This window comes from Anopheles moucheti, chromosome 2, assembly GCF_943734755.1.
Source record: "Anopheles moucheti chromosome 2, idAnoMoucSN_F20_07, whole genome shotgun sequence".
Lineage (NCBI taxonomy): Eukaryota > Metazoa > Arthropoda > Insecta > Diptera > Culicidae > Anopheles > Anopheles moucheti.
The window spans coordinates 56,372,663-56,388,917 of NC_069140.1; the positions used below are offsets into that span (position 1 = coordinate 56,372,663).

General features: G+C 42.8%; 1 protein-coding gene across 2 annotated transcripts in view; it reads left to right on the forward strand.

The window, feature by feature from the left end:
• The window catches only part of LOC128296899 (uncharacterized), a 129,241-nt gene that overhangs the window by 22,454 nt on the left and 90,532 nt on the right, over positions 1–16,255 (forward strand). The window lies entirely within an intron of this gene.

Genomic DNA, 16,255 nt, shown 5'->3' on the forward strand with positions numbered 1-16,255 from the left:
GAGTAGGTGAGGTTCTTCACATATGAGGAAGAGGATGAGTCTCATCATATCTCCAGGTTCACCGTACGACGTGAAAGTCTGGTACACTAATTGGCAACACTAATAGGTGATGACCACACACCACTTTATAAAACCATCAACAGTTTGCTGTTTTAACTAAAGGCATTCAAAACGAAGGAAAACTTTAACGGCCAAGCTAATTGTGAAACTTCGCGATATAGTAAACAAGTAGGCTAGACGCAAGAAATCTTACACGGGCGACCAAACGTCAAATGAAATCCAAAATGGCGAACCTCTATCTTGGCTATTACTCGACCTCTATCCTACACAGACCTTGTAAGAAACCCTTGCTAACATTACAAACGTGTAAAATCATTAAACTTTTAATCAGAAATAATGCTACCGGTTAATTTGATATCAAAGAAAAGCTTATCAGAGCAGCAGTAGTGTTTCGTAACTATATCAGATTGCTTAAATCATTCAACAGGAAGTGAAGTTGGCAAGGCAACTAAAACGTGATTGATGGTTGGAATGAGACATGTTAGGTATTTATAACGTCAATTTTAAGGTTGATTGAAGCCTTGCTAATTGGATTGCAATGTACCGTTCGGGCATGGGCAAGTGCGAGAACTATCCGAGGGAATAATTCCTCGGTGATGGTTGTGATTTTATATTTATAAAAAACTACCCTCTTCCTTACAACCCCAGTTTTGATGGACAGAATGATGGATGTATGTTCGGTGGTTGGGATTTATGTAAGTAGGAGGACCACACACACGCTGGTCGGGAGTGGAGTCCATCGAAACAATAATTCACTACCACACCTCTCAGGTGCGTGTGCGAACAGGCCATGTCATTCTTATTCAGGTTGATTGGATGTAAAAAAATCGTTTACTTTTTACAGAGAGGCAAATTGCTAGGACTACAGCTCCCAGCTCTAACTTATGACAATGATTTTTTGTTTTATAAAAGACTCGGTAGACCGTGCTTTATTTTTTTTCCTCCAAATTAAATGGCCAATGCCCAAAAGGTCGAAATAGGGTTGACTGTTAATTATGAAAATGAATCATTTCCGTGAGCGTGGTTGCATGGGTGAGTGAAGGTTCACTGGACAGAAAACAACATTGTTTCGAAAAAGTGAAGAAGCTTAACGGTTGACCATTCAACGGATAGTGTTCCCGGTCGAGCTGTGTGTAAAACCGCATGTTTTTCCGCCATTTCGCAATCCATTATTGCTGTGACACATGAAACGCTGGTGTGTCGCGCAATACAACACTGCCCCCCCGAGTGATTTGTGTGATCGACGTGCGCGGATGGTTTTCTCATTCAATTAGTGTAAATTGAATGTACGCGTGCTTGGAAAAACAAAACAACCCCGTGTTAAGCCAAAACTTCAAGGTATTAATAATCCTTAAGAAAAGCGGCAAAAAAAAACCAAAACACGCGTGAAGCATAAAGTGGATTCGCGGACACTGAGAGTATCCACCACCATTTCGCTGATTATCGCAATAAACCTCAATTCATCTAATTATCGGGCGGGAAAAGTACGTTTCGCACGAATTTTTATCCTTTAGAAGTACCGCCACGCTAGCGGAGGAATGGAGTTTTTATCTTATGCGGGGTGGGGGAACGGATGACAGGAGCAGTGAAACACGGGTTGAGAGCCCCATGTTTTTTTTTGGCAAAAGCCAAAATCGTCATTTCGGTAATTGCCATTGCGGCATCGCACATTTCCCCGATGGGTTTTAATGTGATTAAGAGGGGGGATTAATAAAATTATGACTCTCGTCGCTTGTACGCTTAAGTGAATTGGAGGTGTGTTGCGGGCGATGGCACTGTCGCAAGGTGTAAGTGATGTTGCGCGCGTTTCTAATTTATAGTAAATCCTGCTATGAAACGCCACGAACTGGACAAAGACATTGACCGGAAGTAGCAAGCGTTCCTAGACGCTAAACGATTATCGCCCCAAAATCATTCATTGGCGGAAGTATCGTAAACGCATTTTCATTCCTGCCCAACACTAAACATGGCCTACTGTGCTAACTTAATAAGCTTCCTTGCTAAGTGTTTTGTAGGTTAATGGTAGGGAGGGATGAGTAAGAAAAAGAACTTCCACTTCCATAGCAAGAGCTTAGGAGCTTTTGTAGCTCAGTGCTCAGTCATGTGACGGGCCGGCTGGATAGTATTATTGTTATTTTGTATCGAAATCGACTCGATTGTATCGGTTCTGTTCTTGAAAATGTCAAAAATCTGAAGCACAAAAGGGCGAACTTATGTTTCGATTAGGATGATTGTTTTTATTTTGTTAGCATCGGCATAATGGTGGTATCTTATGAAAGAGCGGCCGAATGCTCGGAAAGATTTGGGATAAATCATGGGAATGGTTCCAGCTGTATCTGCTTTATCCTTGAGGTAAGAAAATAAAGCTTCCCCTTAAAGGGATTGTTTATATTGTCAAGGTTAAAAGGAGAGTGGATTTAAAGCAAAATGATCCTCGATTCCCGAGCGCGTGTGTTCAATGATGTGCCAAACCCGATGTGGTTGTCGTGGTGCATATGCGGAATAAATAACGAACCAATTTTAAAGAGATTTATGTATTAAATGTGTGCCGTGTAGCTTTGCACATCCTCTTCCTTTTCCGTAACATAGAGAGCAACGCAGTTGAATTGCTGATAGTCCCATTGTACCGTACGATCGTTATGATGCGTAAAGGTAATTCTTGGGAATGGAGTTTTCCGCACATAATTCGCTCGTTGCGACGAACCATTTCCAGCAGCACTAAAGCACCTTCCATCGTAAAGCATACTTTTGCCAGCCCAAACCCATCCCGGCGACCGTTAAGATAAAGCTCCACCTATTGTACTGGTTTTTGCGCAACGAATTACATGCACGGGTACGCCTGAACCGGCCCACTTACACAAATGCGCTTGGGTCATTTCGTTTTAGTATTATTATTACTACTATAACCGAAACTATTTGTGCATGTTAATTTATCGTTCACCCCTGCAGCACCCCCCCCGATTCGCTCGTGCCAGTCGAGTAGTTGTTTTGTTGTGTATGTTGTTTTTTTTTGGGGGGTTCTTGGGTTCATCCTGGCACTCATCTTAAGCGGTTTCGAAGCTAAATGGCACCCGGATGGGTGAGTGATGTGTAAACGGCTGGCTGGAGCGGGGTCCGGCCAGTGGGGACGAAAATGCATTGTATTATGTGGTGGGGTTTTCCTCGTTTTTATGATTCTCACAAACTTACGGCCTTACTGGTGAGATCAGTGGCGTATTGGGTACACAATGGCGAGATCATTCTTTTGGCCGTTTATCCAATTTTGCAACGCCCTCCACATTAGCCACACCAGGCCACCGGCATAGGGAGGGGGAGGGAGATGGGGGGACAGTAGGGAACGTTTCCCCTGGGGAGCGGACGATGCACATTACGGGCCGGATTGAACAAGGGCTGGGCGCGTCCAGCTCGGATGCGAGCCCGGTTCGTCCGTCAGTCTGTCCGGTACGGGGCAAGTTTGCACTGGCCGAGAATGACAGACTGTCATGTGGATGTGAGGTTATGTATGGACGTGTGCGTGTGAGCGAGGATTTTATGAGTCGAACGATGGATCGCGGGATGTACTATCCCCGGCATGCCCCAACCCGGTCCCACCTGCTAGGGCTGCTGTTCCGGCCGGGAATGCTTTTGGGCCATTCGTTCTACTTTAACGATAATGTACCAGTCGCCCGTTCTGCCATTGTGTCTGGCAGTGGTCGCCATTGCTCGGATGTGCTGATGTGTTCATTGTGCATGTACTGTGCAGGCGGATTGAGGTAGGGTCAGGGAGACCAACCGTTTGTGAACCGGTGAAGTCTGACAGGACGGGACATGGTCGTTGTAACTGTCGTTTTATGGTGCTGTGAGCACGTGATTTACCCCTGACAGGATGGTACGAAATTTAGCTACTTTTGCTCATCGACAAAGTGGCCTATTTTACAGGCACGTTTCATTCGCTGATTATTTTCTCCGGTTCACGAGGGATTTTTTTAGTTGTTTTTTGTGCATTTATTTGCCAACAGTGATTTCAGATTAGGTGTAGATGATAGGAATTTAGAAGAAGCTTATGAATGGATGAAATTGGGTTAAATAGTGAAATGTTACCGCATACTATACGTAGATAGAAAATATTTCGAAAAATTTGAAGATTAAAATTGTAATGCGGTCGTAAGAAAAAGGTTACTAGAAAACATTAACAGAAAACATAACATAACTCTTTTCCTCTTCATCTTTTCGGGATGTTTTCCACATAAAAAAAAACCAAAGTAATGTTCCCGGTTTTTTTGAGGAATATTAAAGTCTAATAATAACAATAAAGGAAATATCTGCACGGAACATGTCTCATGTCTTTGGTGACTGCATATAAATGTACAAGCAGTCCCCGAGATACGCGGTTCCTCTTATACGCGGATTCGAAGATACTTGGATTTTGGAAATTTGACAAATGAGCTAGTTTATAGCACAAAATCTAAGCAAAAAAATGAAAATTGTTTAACTTTTTGTGTCACATAAAACATTTCTTTCTAACTTATTTTAATGTATTCTTTCTTAAAATCGCCTGATTCGGTGAAAAAATTAAGTCCAGATAAGGAAGTCGACGCTGTGACTTTGGAGTATAAACGAAATTACACCAGGATTGGACTTACGAGCATTTTTTCCAGATTATAGCGGTCCGCTATTATAGCGTATCTCAGGGACTGCCTGTATGTAGTTTTCGAGTGAAAATACAGGCAGTCCCCGAGATACGCGGTTCCTCTTATACGCGGATTCGGAGATACGCGGTTTTTGGAAATTTGACAGATGAGCTAGTTTATAGCACAAAATCTAAGCAAAAAGGAGAAAATTGATAGAAAATACCTTTTATGTCACATAAAACATTTGTTTTTAACTTATTGTAATGTAATCTTTCTAAAATCGCCTGATTCGCTGCATTCGTGACTTTGAGTTATAAACGAAATTACACCAGGCTTCGACTTACGCGGAAAATCGAGTTACCCGGATTTTCCCGGGTTATAGCGGTCCGCTATAATAGCGTATCTCGGGGACTGCCTGTATAGAATAAATATATTCTGGGAACAAAGCTTTGGTAATTGGCGTCTTTGAAAGACCAGAAAGTCCACTCCTTGATGTATAAAAAAGAATTTTATACGGTTTTTACTGCGAATTAATGGTTTTGAAATGGATGAAATGGGATGAATTTCTTCCTTGCGTTAAAGAATATGTTTTCCGATCAACAAGTTTGGCGGCATCCAATACGGGATGCTTGAGATGCAAGATAAAGGGGTGCTTTTCCCCAAATTGGGGAAAAATCCTGGAACAATGGCGTAAATGTGTTACATAAAAAACAGGAATGGCGTTAAATGAAATTTTTATAACTTTCAATAAAGAAAGAGAGATAGGGCGAGAAAGAGAAAGAGAAGAGAGAGAGAACAATATGCTAAGCAAATGTAAAGCGCCCATTTGAGCTACAAAATCGTTTTCCACTTTATTCCATCTAAACTCATCTAATCAACTGCAGGATATTATTGTGCCAGTCTCATTTCCTCCATTGGATGCCTAAGAATGGAGCCTTGAAATTAATAAAATGTAGAATACAAACCATTTTGGGCTGGGCTGCAATTTGCGCCGAAGTGGCCCTGTAAACGACAACAACGCAAGTCTCCCGGCTTCATTCGCGCTCGAATTCGAGTCAAATGCGGAGTTTACTGCTGCAACCGTTCCGGCAAAGATGTGCGGCGCCTGTCGGTAGCTAATTAAAATTATTTGCTACACTTCCCGGTGCCGGAAGGAAGACGGCGAGGATGAGGTGTTGCTGTTTACCATTTCGAAATGTGGAATCTTTTAAATAAGTCTGCAGCGTGGCCTACTTGGTGAAGGTGGGTAACTGAGCAACAAATAACTGTCGAAAGTATTCCTTTCCGCTATAGCCGCTAAATCCCGGACAAATTTTACGCTGTGCATCACAGTGCCGTGCCAATACGGCTTCGGAATCCGGGATGGAATGTGGTTTTTGCTTAGGAGGGAGTAAGAAAACAAAAAAAACGAACACAAAACGATAAGGATTTTGAATCATTTTCGTTTGCACCCAAGCCCACACGCTATCCGGTGAAAATTGTGTCCCATTCGGTGGCAAATGTTTGTGTAGCGTGCTCATTTCGAGTTTCGCTGCTTGTTTACTTTTCATTGTGTTCCCGTCCCGGTTCCATTAGCTGACTGCCTCACACGGTAGCCTCCGTCGGTACCAGCATTCCAATGGCATTCCAATGGGAATAAAATGATAAAAATTATGAAAACAGAGATTGGCTTTTACATCTCATCGGTGCTCAGCGCTGTCGAGGTGGAACGAGGCTCGGGACTAAGGATTCCGGTATTTCCCATTTCCCCCCGACAGACAGCATGGATTCTTCATCTTTGGTTAGCCGCGCAAGAACCCGCCGACGACGGCAAACAACACCTCCCCGAATTGACGGTGCGACGCCACCGAAAGGACTACGCGGTTGCGCGAGAATAATGACATTAAAAGCAACGGGCGGCACAGGAAATAGGAAAAGTTTTCAATTTCTTTATCGTGCGCTAAAGGACAGCCCGCTTGTGCTTGTGAACTTGTGATCGGCGGTGATGATGAGCTGCTGGAAGCCGACAGAAGCCGGTGGTTGCTTGATTTGTGAAGGGAAAATGAGCTTTCAGATCTGTTTGTGGAGACAATTGTCGTCAAAATGAGTCGCAAGATGCCGAAAGATGTCGGACGAATATTTGCACGCCAGTGATGGTTGATGGTTCCGTGAAATGCGTCTTATCTGCAAGACGTTTTGCAGCAAAAAATCCACCTCCACACACACACACACACACACACACATACAGAGAAAACAAGACCCCAAATAGCGAGAGGAAAGTTTTGTGAGAAAGTTTCCGTGCCCAGGGACCGCGGATATGGGTCCCTGGTAGATGGGTTTTCGTGGTCAGAATGGGCGAGGGAAAATGCTTTACGTTGTCTGAGATTTTTTTTTGTTTGTTTTGTTTTTTGGCTGCATGCCTTTCGCCCGGTGGGAGTTGAAGGAGGGAAAGAGACTCGAACAGCTTCCAGCACTTCTGGTGCTGGTGCAAAACTGACACTAAAAGCAACACCGTCCACACCACACCCTCTCCAGTGCCTGCAGCTGACGATGACGGTGGCGGTGGCATCCAGCTTTAATTTAATTAACTCGGAACTCGGAGACTGCTGCTTGCGTGTGGACCACTCGGTGGGAATATCGTTTCGTTCGTTGAGTGGCTCAATTTCTCATTTAAATTTCAAAGTTTTCCTCGGCATTTGGCGATCCGGTCGCAGTAGTTTTTCGTGTGGTGGGGCAATTTTTAGGGCAACCACGGAGCGATCCTTACCAAGCGGTTTTGAGTGCGGAGGGATTGTGTGGCGGGAGATAGAGATAGGGCCACTTGACCTTGGCAGTAATGGAGTGCCATCACGGGTGGAATGTTACTGGTAAAGCTTGAATTAAGAAGGATAGCATTCCTCGAAGAAGTCTTTTGCTTGCGGTAAAATAGTGAGTTGTGATAAAATTTGAATTTACTCCAACACTTGCATTACATCGTTTCAATAATTTGACTTGAAATAATTAATTGACTGTACTAGCACGTTGCAATTTCACATTTGTGATGGATGACAAAATGTAACGAATGGAACTCGGCACAGTTGATGTATTAGTTCGATTGCAATTCACGGCGGTGTCTGTTGGGGACCTGAGAAATTACTAGAACTATGACATCGATTTTAAAACATGCTTGGCTTGGCATTTGGTCAGCTACGAAAAGCAGCCTTAAATAACATTATACCATTTATTGCGTCAGTCCAACAGGTCCTACAAGCCTCTCATAGTTTATTTGCTAACGTTGTATAGTCGCCTCATTGACGAAACTTCGTTGTTAATTCGTCCTTGGTTTATTCAATTTCAAACTGTATTACTTTGCATTTTACCATTTGAGCTTTGAGAGCAATTCTTTGCGCTTTCTATTTAGTTAAGTTGCTCCCATAATTTTTATCGTATTTTATTCCGCAGCTTAATCGTTTTATTCAGAAAGGTTAACTCCGAAGTCGAACTACCCTACGCTCTATTTTATTTTCCCCTGAGACTGAAATTGTTTTCTGTACACTTTTCATTATCTTCTTTTCCCCTTTTGTTTCACAATGATTGACATTTATACCGTTCTGAATGGAATTACGAAGATGTTTAAATTATTTATTTAAAGACTTTTATCTCGCCGCATATTAATTTTACATTATTGTCATGATATTCTAAAAAATAATATAAAATTACTGCCTCTTTTTCTATAGAATTAAAAGCTAAAATGTGAACAATATCCAGAATTTGAAACTGTCCATAATTTGATTCAGAATTGTATACGTAGCAATTAAATTATGTTTAGTTAAGTCGTATTCCGGTGGACTATAAATCCTTAAATCGTCCTTAATAAATATCAAATATCAAATATCATGAACTGACCGGAGGAAAATATTTGTACAACTCCAACAGACGGTTCTAAGTGGTTGTTATATTACAATGAGATGTGCATAGGGCGAGCATACAGATGAAATCGGCGTAGGAACTAAACTAAAAAATTTAAAAGAAGCTAATTGTTACAGATAAAAATAACGATGATCAATAATAAGGTTCGGGATGGTGGTTTTAAATGTAGGTGTTTTAGAACACTATTAAACTGATACTCATTTACATATATCAAGTATATTTGTTGCAAAACTTCCGTCTGCACGTTGTGTTTCTCGATAAACCTACTCTATGGGTTCACCGTGACGTGGGTTTAGTCCGTTGCACGAAGAATGTTGAAGCTAGATAAACATGTTTGCCCTAGAGCCGTAACAAGATTCATACCCGGCACCAGAACTACTCTCATTGCGGCTCAGCCCTTTCGTAATCCTGCACAACACAACAGCAGCAAAAGAGACATGAAGTTGGGAAATTACATCGGTTAGTTTTTATCAATACCCTCAGCTGCGTTTCCCATGAAATGAGAAGGGAAAAACAATAAAACAAACAGGTCCGTTCATGCTACTCGGGGGATTTTTTTGTTGTTGCAGGTTTACCGCTAGAAAAAGCGTCCGTCGATGTTCGATGTGTGTTTGCAGGGTTTCACCACCACCGGCCAACGGTATCGGTATGCAACGATGTTTGAGTGAAGTTGGGAAAACATGTTTATTTCCCCGATTGCGGCATTTCCATCGATAGCTACATACCATCTCGCCCAACTATGAACTCTCATTCGCTCGGATAAGCGTTGTCCGTGTAGTGGGTAGCCCCAGATTGAAGTGGACATCTACAAGTGGGCACACGACTCACCGACTCGCCGCTTCAACCGAGCGCAGGATGGACATACGAGCGCCCTGAACCCAAACGTTGCATCGTGAAAAACATGCAATGGGAGGAGGATAGAGAACGCTCCGGATTGTTGTCATTTTTCCGTATGTTTTTCTCGTATTTTCGCTTTCCACCTAACTAAAAGTAGGGGTTGCAAACAGGGCAGAAAACATTGGCACGCTGATGGATTATGCTCGGGTGTACAAATTGTTTTGAGCGGGTTGATTAAATCTATTACGCGGGATCGAGTTTGCGCTTCTGCGTGGAATGTTATGAAATGGTGCAAATATTGATCGTTCACGAGATTCTCCACAATGTAAATACTTATGTTTTCCATTTTTATTAAGTGCTGTACTTTACTTTTTATTAATTCATATAAATAAACTACTTCTACATTTCAATAACGTCATTGCTTGATGGATTTTATTTTTGAATTATTTTTATTAGTTTATTAATCAAGGATAGAGCAAAAATGATTACATTTGTTATAACCATCATTGATAGCATCCACAACCGTATGCTAACGTTACTACAAGAGCATGGCTTATTTTCTTCGCAGCTCATGAAGCATATTAATCATCAGCATGTCGTTAGCACATATCAAACTACTGCTGTATTGGTTACGATTGCATTGTCGTGCGGAGTGCGGAGTGGAGTAAAATTGCATATCTCAAAATAAAAAAAAAAAACCGGTTAATAAATACCATATTTGGCTAATTGGAAGCAAATATGGAGAAATCTACACAATAGCAATATGACAAGCAACCAGAAAAACCTTTACTTCTATTTAATTCACGGAAAGGTACACAGCAACGAAACATTCAAACGAATGAATATGAAAAACTCTGAACAATGTGAAAAAATGCAATGAAATAGAATCGCTAGAACACAAGTACGCAAAAATGATGAAACAAAAATGGGAAATTTTTGCTAAAATTAACCAATCAATCCATTTGCACAAAAACTCAAAGCTGGGAAGAACTAGTTTTCTCTGATACCACCAAGAAAAGACCGAAATTCAAACAATTTATAAATTACATAAATGCAGTTAGTCAAAATCCTGATGTAGACATAATTGAGGAATTATTAAGTATAGAATTTTAGACAAAGATATTTTATACTGAAATACAGTTTTTGTTTAAATATTATTTAAAAAAATTGGAGATCGGGAATAAAAAGTTTACTCGAACCGTAACTATGTGTTTATGTGAATATTAAGAATCGTTAGGATAAAAGTATAAGCTTAACCGCCACAATGAATCATGCCATTATCAATATCAGTAGAGAACAGCTTTTAAAAGCAAATGATAGATGATTCGAGCAAATGCTTTGCCGAGTCGTTAATGTAGTGTACCATTAAAAATCTATTACGGTCGATGCTAGTTGTTATGGCGCTTTCCTACACTGGGGCGCATAAAATAAAATGGGACGAAGCAAAAACTATATGAAAATGGCGAATCGCTACACGATGGTGGGACAACCTTAACATACCGCCCTGGGCATGTGGGTTACTTTAACCTAGAGCGTGTTGTTAAACCGTATATGGCCGGTGTCAACAGACATGCAGTTGCCGGCGTTTTACGGATGGCACTAGGCCGACTCGGTAGATCCTACTTCCAGGGTATGTCGTCTTGCGTTGTCGCAATTCGTCGTACAACAAATTAAATGTATGCACACATATTTTGAGTAAAATGTAAACATACTTAAATTTTAACTCTCTACATCGTTCCAACCGTCTCGCTGCTGATGGTTGTGGAGAGGATCAGCTTTCGTTACCGTCCCACTCGTCCTGGCACGTTACGGATACGGATGGAGGTACAGAGCCTGCAGCAAACGCGGATAGCTACGGGCCGACAAACATTTGACGAACATGCTTCAGTCGTCGTTTGCTGTTCGTAAACAGTTTCATTCGCACCCAACCGAATTCGGTTGGAACCGGTCGGAAAGCGGGAGGGAATGGAAGGAACGTGTTACGGAAATCTGTCTCCGTTTATCGTCGGCTGTAATACGGTACTTGAGAGATACTCATGCTGCATGCATCTAATGCCCTCTTGGTTCCGTTTCATGGTAGCGCGAAATGCTTTGGCACTTCAAACCCCGAGTGTTGTGGATGTGCGTCCGTTTCGGTTTGCCATTTTGGACGAAGAGCGAAGACAAGTTCGCCCGGTGCAGCAGATGGGTGCAAAAAGAACGGGTTCCCTTTTTTTGCCCCCCCGATGGGAGCATGGGAAAAATAGTGGCTTTATACTTTCCAGCACACATCACACCGGCGTCTGATGGTGGCCTGTCATCTCGGTCCATTCCGGTCCATTCCGGTTGCGAAGCGTCGCAGCAACGCGGGACGGGACACGCAAAAGTTATATCAAGTGTCATCTGACGAATGCCGTTCGTTTCTGGATGCTGATTCCAGTGCAAGCATTTCAAAATCCAATGCGCGCACCGAAACGGGGTCCGACGGTTTGAGGTTTGGGTTCCCCTTTTTTTCCGTGCCGTGCCGACGGGTTGACCGTCGAAATGATGCTCTGCCAGTTGTGAGATGAGCGATGTGACAGAAATGGGTCGCGAGAACGAATGAAGAAAGCAGTCGAACAGTCGCAGGATAGCGCGTTCCCCACACAGGCAGGCTCAAGTGCAAATATTTAAACCCATTTACCGGGAAGTTTTTTCGTGTGTATGTGTGTGAGTTTCGACATGTAGGTACACGTGAGGAAGTTTTGAGATCTGCTGGTTGAGGCGAGCGATTTTTCAGCGGGTTTCCAGCAAAAACGGCGAGGAAAGGATCGGTCACGCTTCCGAGCACATGTTTATCGTGCTGGTAGATGAGTTTTCGCTCGCCTCAAATGCTTTGCAATAAGAAAACGCGGGCTCATAAAAGTTACATCATGCATGCGCATACACACACGCACACACACACAAACACACTTCCAGTGCCTTTTGCCTTTCGGGCACACCCTGTCATTACTGGGCTCGTGTACAGGATGGTCGCCCTGTTTACCGGTGGCCTGCATGTATCTGTGTCAACAGTGTTATTTATGGTGCCAACACGGGTTCCCTGACACAATACACCGTTATACAATTTGAACTTTATTTAATCCTTTTGCTGTGGAAGTTTGTCCTGCAGCAGCTCACACAGGACCATCGTGCCTTGCGCTTTTGCGGACGGTGTGGCGCGATGGAGCGATGGGTTCAATTCACCAAAACAAAAAAAAAAAGCCATGTGTCGATGCTGTGGTTCTTTGCCATGTTGTTGTTGTTGGAGGCCACCTTCGGAGACTTGATTATGCTCATAATCGTACGTCAGTTCCGTGCAGCCGTGCAGGACCACGGCGTTTGGGTGGGGAGAAAAGTTCGAGACAAAAGTGCGATTTTGGAAGGACACACGAGCGCCGTGGTGTTGATGGTAAACAAATTTCTTCCAAGCTTTCCAAGAACTCGTCAGCCATACAACGTTCCCAACGCCCCTGGGGGATATGTGGGGACACTGTGGTGGGGGTCTTTTGTTGCTGTTTTTTGTTGCCCGGAACATGTCCCCCATACAAAACCTCCTTTTCATGATCGTGACAGCAAACAGGCCGAGGTGAAAGCGAGGGCACCCATGGTTGTGGCAACTTAACTATGACATAACGGTGGCCACGAAATGACCATGATGGCATCAGGGGGAAAGCTAATGGGCCCCCAAATGGCTCATTTGCTCAGTAGATTTTCTGGGGATGTGAGTGGTTTTGGGATGCTACTTGATGTTACATCATTTCGGGCTTGTTCGACTTTGTACCATCCGGTAAGGAATGGAATGGGTGGGGGAATCTATTTACTAGCACTCCCAATTCTTGGCACAATGTGACCCGTAGTGCGACGTTGACATGACTTTGCTGGGCCCCGTGGCTTATGCCACGGTGTCATGTTTTAGCAAATGATTTATTCTCTTTCTTTCGCTTTCGCTTTATGCACACGGACACGCAACCGTGCTGTAGTGAAACTAAACTAAAGGTGCGCTACAAAACGGGACACAATTTGTTGAGCGGAACCGGTAAAAGTGCTGCTCAACTGGGGGGGGGGGGGGGAAGCCAGAACCGTTACTGCACAACCGCGATGTGTTTGCTGTTGCAGTGGAAAATGTTTTGCAAGTACGTAGGAAGGTGCGGTCGCGAACACGATCGGAAATCCATTACGCGAACGATGAACGGTGTAAGTATCGTGCAACAGAGGACGTTTTGGGATTGACAAACCCTGGAGTGGCTTTGGGAAGTGGTGGCTCGCGGTTAATACGAGGTCGCACCATGGAAATCCATTAGTTTCGCATGATTCAATCACTTAGCGTGGGTAGTGTTGTGCGGACTGGTGTTCCGCTTGGCAGCAGGTTGGCGCGCGAATGCTCAGTTTTGCCCGTTCCGTTTGTCACGCCAAAGGTGCAAAAAAGATTAATCTATTGCCCGTCCCTGTTTGGAGGAACGCCTCGCATACACGACAGTGAACCCGGGTGGAGCGCAAAGCCAGTCGACGCAATACACCTTCATTGTCTGTCCCGGGCCGGATCGTGCAATCGTGTGGAAAGACAAGTGAAAGACGTGAAATCTGTAGCCCGTGTAGCGGTGGCGAAGTCACCGAGAAAATAATGAGATTTTGTCACGCGAACGTCGGTAAGGGACCAGGTCCAAACAGTGGGTTGGCTGGCTTAACAGGCGTGGCTCGTTGAAGTCGATGGTCCTTTTCTAAGATGGTTTCCTTTTTTTTTCGGCACCCTCCGAGCTGCTGGAGGTGTAATACTGCTAGAAGATAAGTCTGGTTAGAAAAAGATCTCGACAATAGTGAGATGGTTTTATTCTGTACTTTAGCACCTTTCCCAAGGGATCTCTTCCCGGAGCAAACGAGTGGTGTGGATTGAAATTGAATTTCTGTCCCTTTTATTGCCAGAACTCATTGTACTCGCCTGAGGTGGTTTTTGGTGAGTGAGGTGATAATCGAAAATAGATCAAAGCAGGCGAGAAAAACTTATTGGAAATAGGTAGAGAACTCAGTGAAAGGATAGACGGCTATGTTCTAGTCATTTGCTTTAGCCGGTTCGGATTTCATTCGTTTACTTAACAAATGGTAGCGTGATTCTGTTTTGTACTTAAATCCATCATAGTTTTATTGTTGATTGCTAATAAGTATCTTAACGCTTATAGAAGGAAAAAATAGATTCCTAATGTTTAATAAACATTTGTTTCTTAGTAGCTAATCGGCCCGGTTACAGGGCTATGCAACAGAATTCCGTAGTGTACGTGAAATGAAATATGTTTAAAAAGGGATTTTCTTCCCAATTGGTGAAAGTTGTTAATTTTGTGGACATGAACAGGTGAAACATGGACTGCAATCGCAAACCCGAAATATCCAGTGAAGTACAGTGATCCATATGATGATGGAAGTCAATTCTCTTGGCTGGTGTGATTTAAACTGACGATTGTTGCCTATGATTTAATCGAGCCTTTCATTCAAAAGATGTTTTCCTGAAGTTTTGGCAATATTACGTATTTTGCCTATTTGCATTTGATGACATCTTGACCATTGGGACTTGACTACAGACACCTGGTTGCCTGGTTGTTGATAACATTGTTTTAGAGAAGTAAACAACAGAGATGAATCAACTGCTCCTGAAACACTCTCGCATTTCTTTTATTAAAAAACATTGCAGCGAATCAAGCAGTATAACAGCTTTTTAAATACCTTTATAAGCTGCTATAAAACATGGTATCCTTTTCTATGCTGTTATCTTCGTGGATTCAATGATCATTTCTGGTCTTCCTTGATTTGTATTAATCAGGATATTGAGTCCAGTCTTATTGGCACTTGGATGGTGGCTTGATGGTAGCGACGCCGGTCTTCACAGCAACGGATCGGGACCAAAATCCCCCGTTCTTCGGTCTGAATATTCAGCTACGGATAAACAAAGACGCAGAAAGCCAGAAATGTCAGGCCCATACCTCTTAAAGTTGTGCCGATAGAAGCAGAAGTGAGTGCTGCGTACGGGTCGAATAGTATTTTGTATCAGTTTTGTCATTTAAGAAACCTTTCACACTGTATTACCGAACATGATTAAAATCTTTTCGAAAATCTTTTAAAGGATCCGATTGAAAAATGCTAGAAAACGCGCGACTACCCAAGGACAACAATTAAAAGCATTCTCAAATTGCGCGTCTGTGGACGTCGATACGTGTAAAAAATTTCCATTTGGTAAAATCTTAGTATACATGGAAAAATAAATTGTTGGCTAGAGGATCATAGAAGGCATAGCGAAAGAAAGGAGTGGGAATGTGGGAAATAATGTTACCATGGAAACGTTATGCGTCGCCTCCAACTAAAATTTGTATAGCGAAATATCTCATTTGGAACTCACTTACTATTTTTAAAAAGAAATTAAAACAATTTTATCATTAAAATCTTTTATCCGCTCGAATATCATTTCAACAGTTTGTTTATTCCTAAAATGCGAGTGAATGATTTCATGACAATTGGAAGAGACAATTACCAACGATTATTTGCGCTGCGTCGGTGGTTTACCCCCCGTTTCCTGATTCGAAACGCAGCTCGCAACGCGTTGATCCCTTCAGAGTGATAATTTAGTCGGCAATTGTTTCCTCCAGTACAGTCTTATCGTTGAGAAATGGGGTTCCGATTTCCATTTAGATTGCGCCACCAGATAGCTTTCATCCGATGAGGTTTACCATGGCACAAGCTGTTCAATTTGGTACGCTCCGTTATCTTGGTAATTACGGACGATAACCATCAACTTTAATGCACGCACCCACCGAAGCAATCCTTGTCATCGAAATAAACAGTTCATTTTTGGAAACGGTAACGGGTATTGGCGTTTT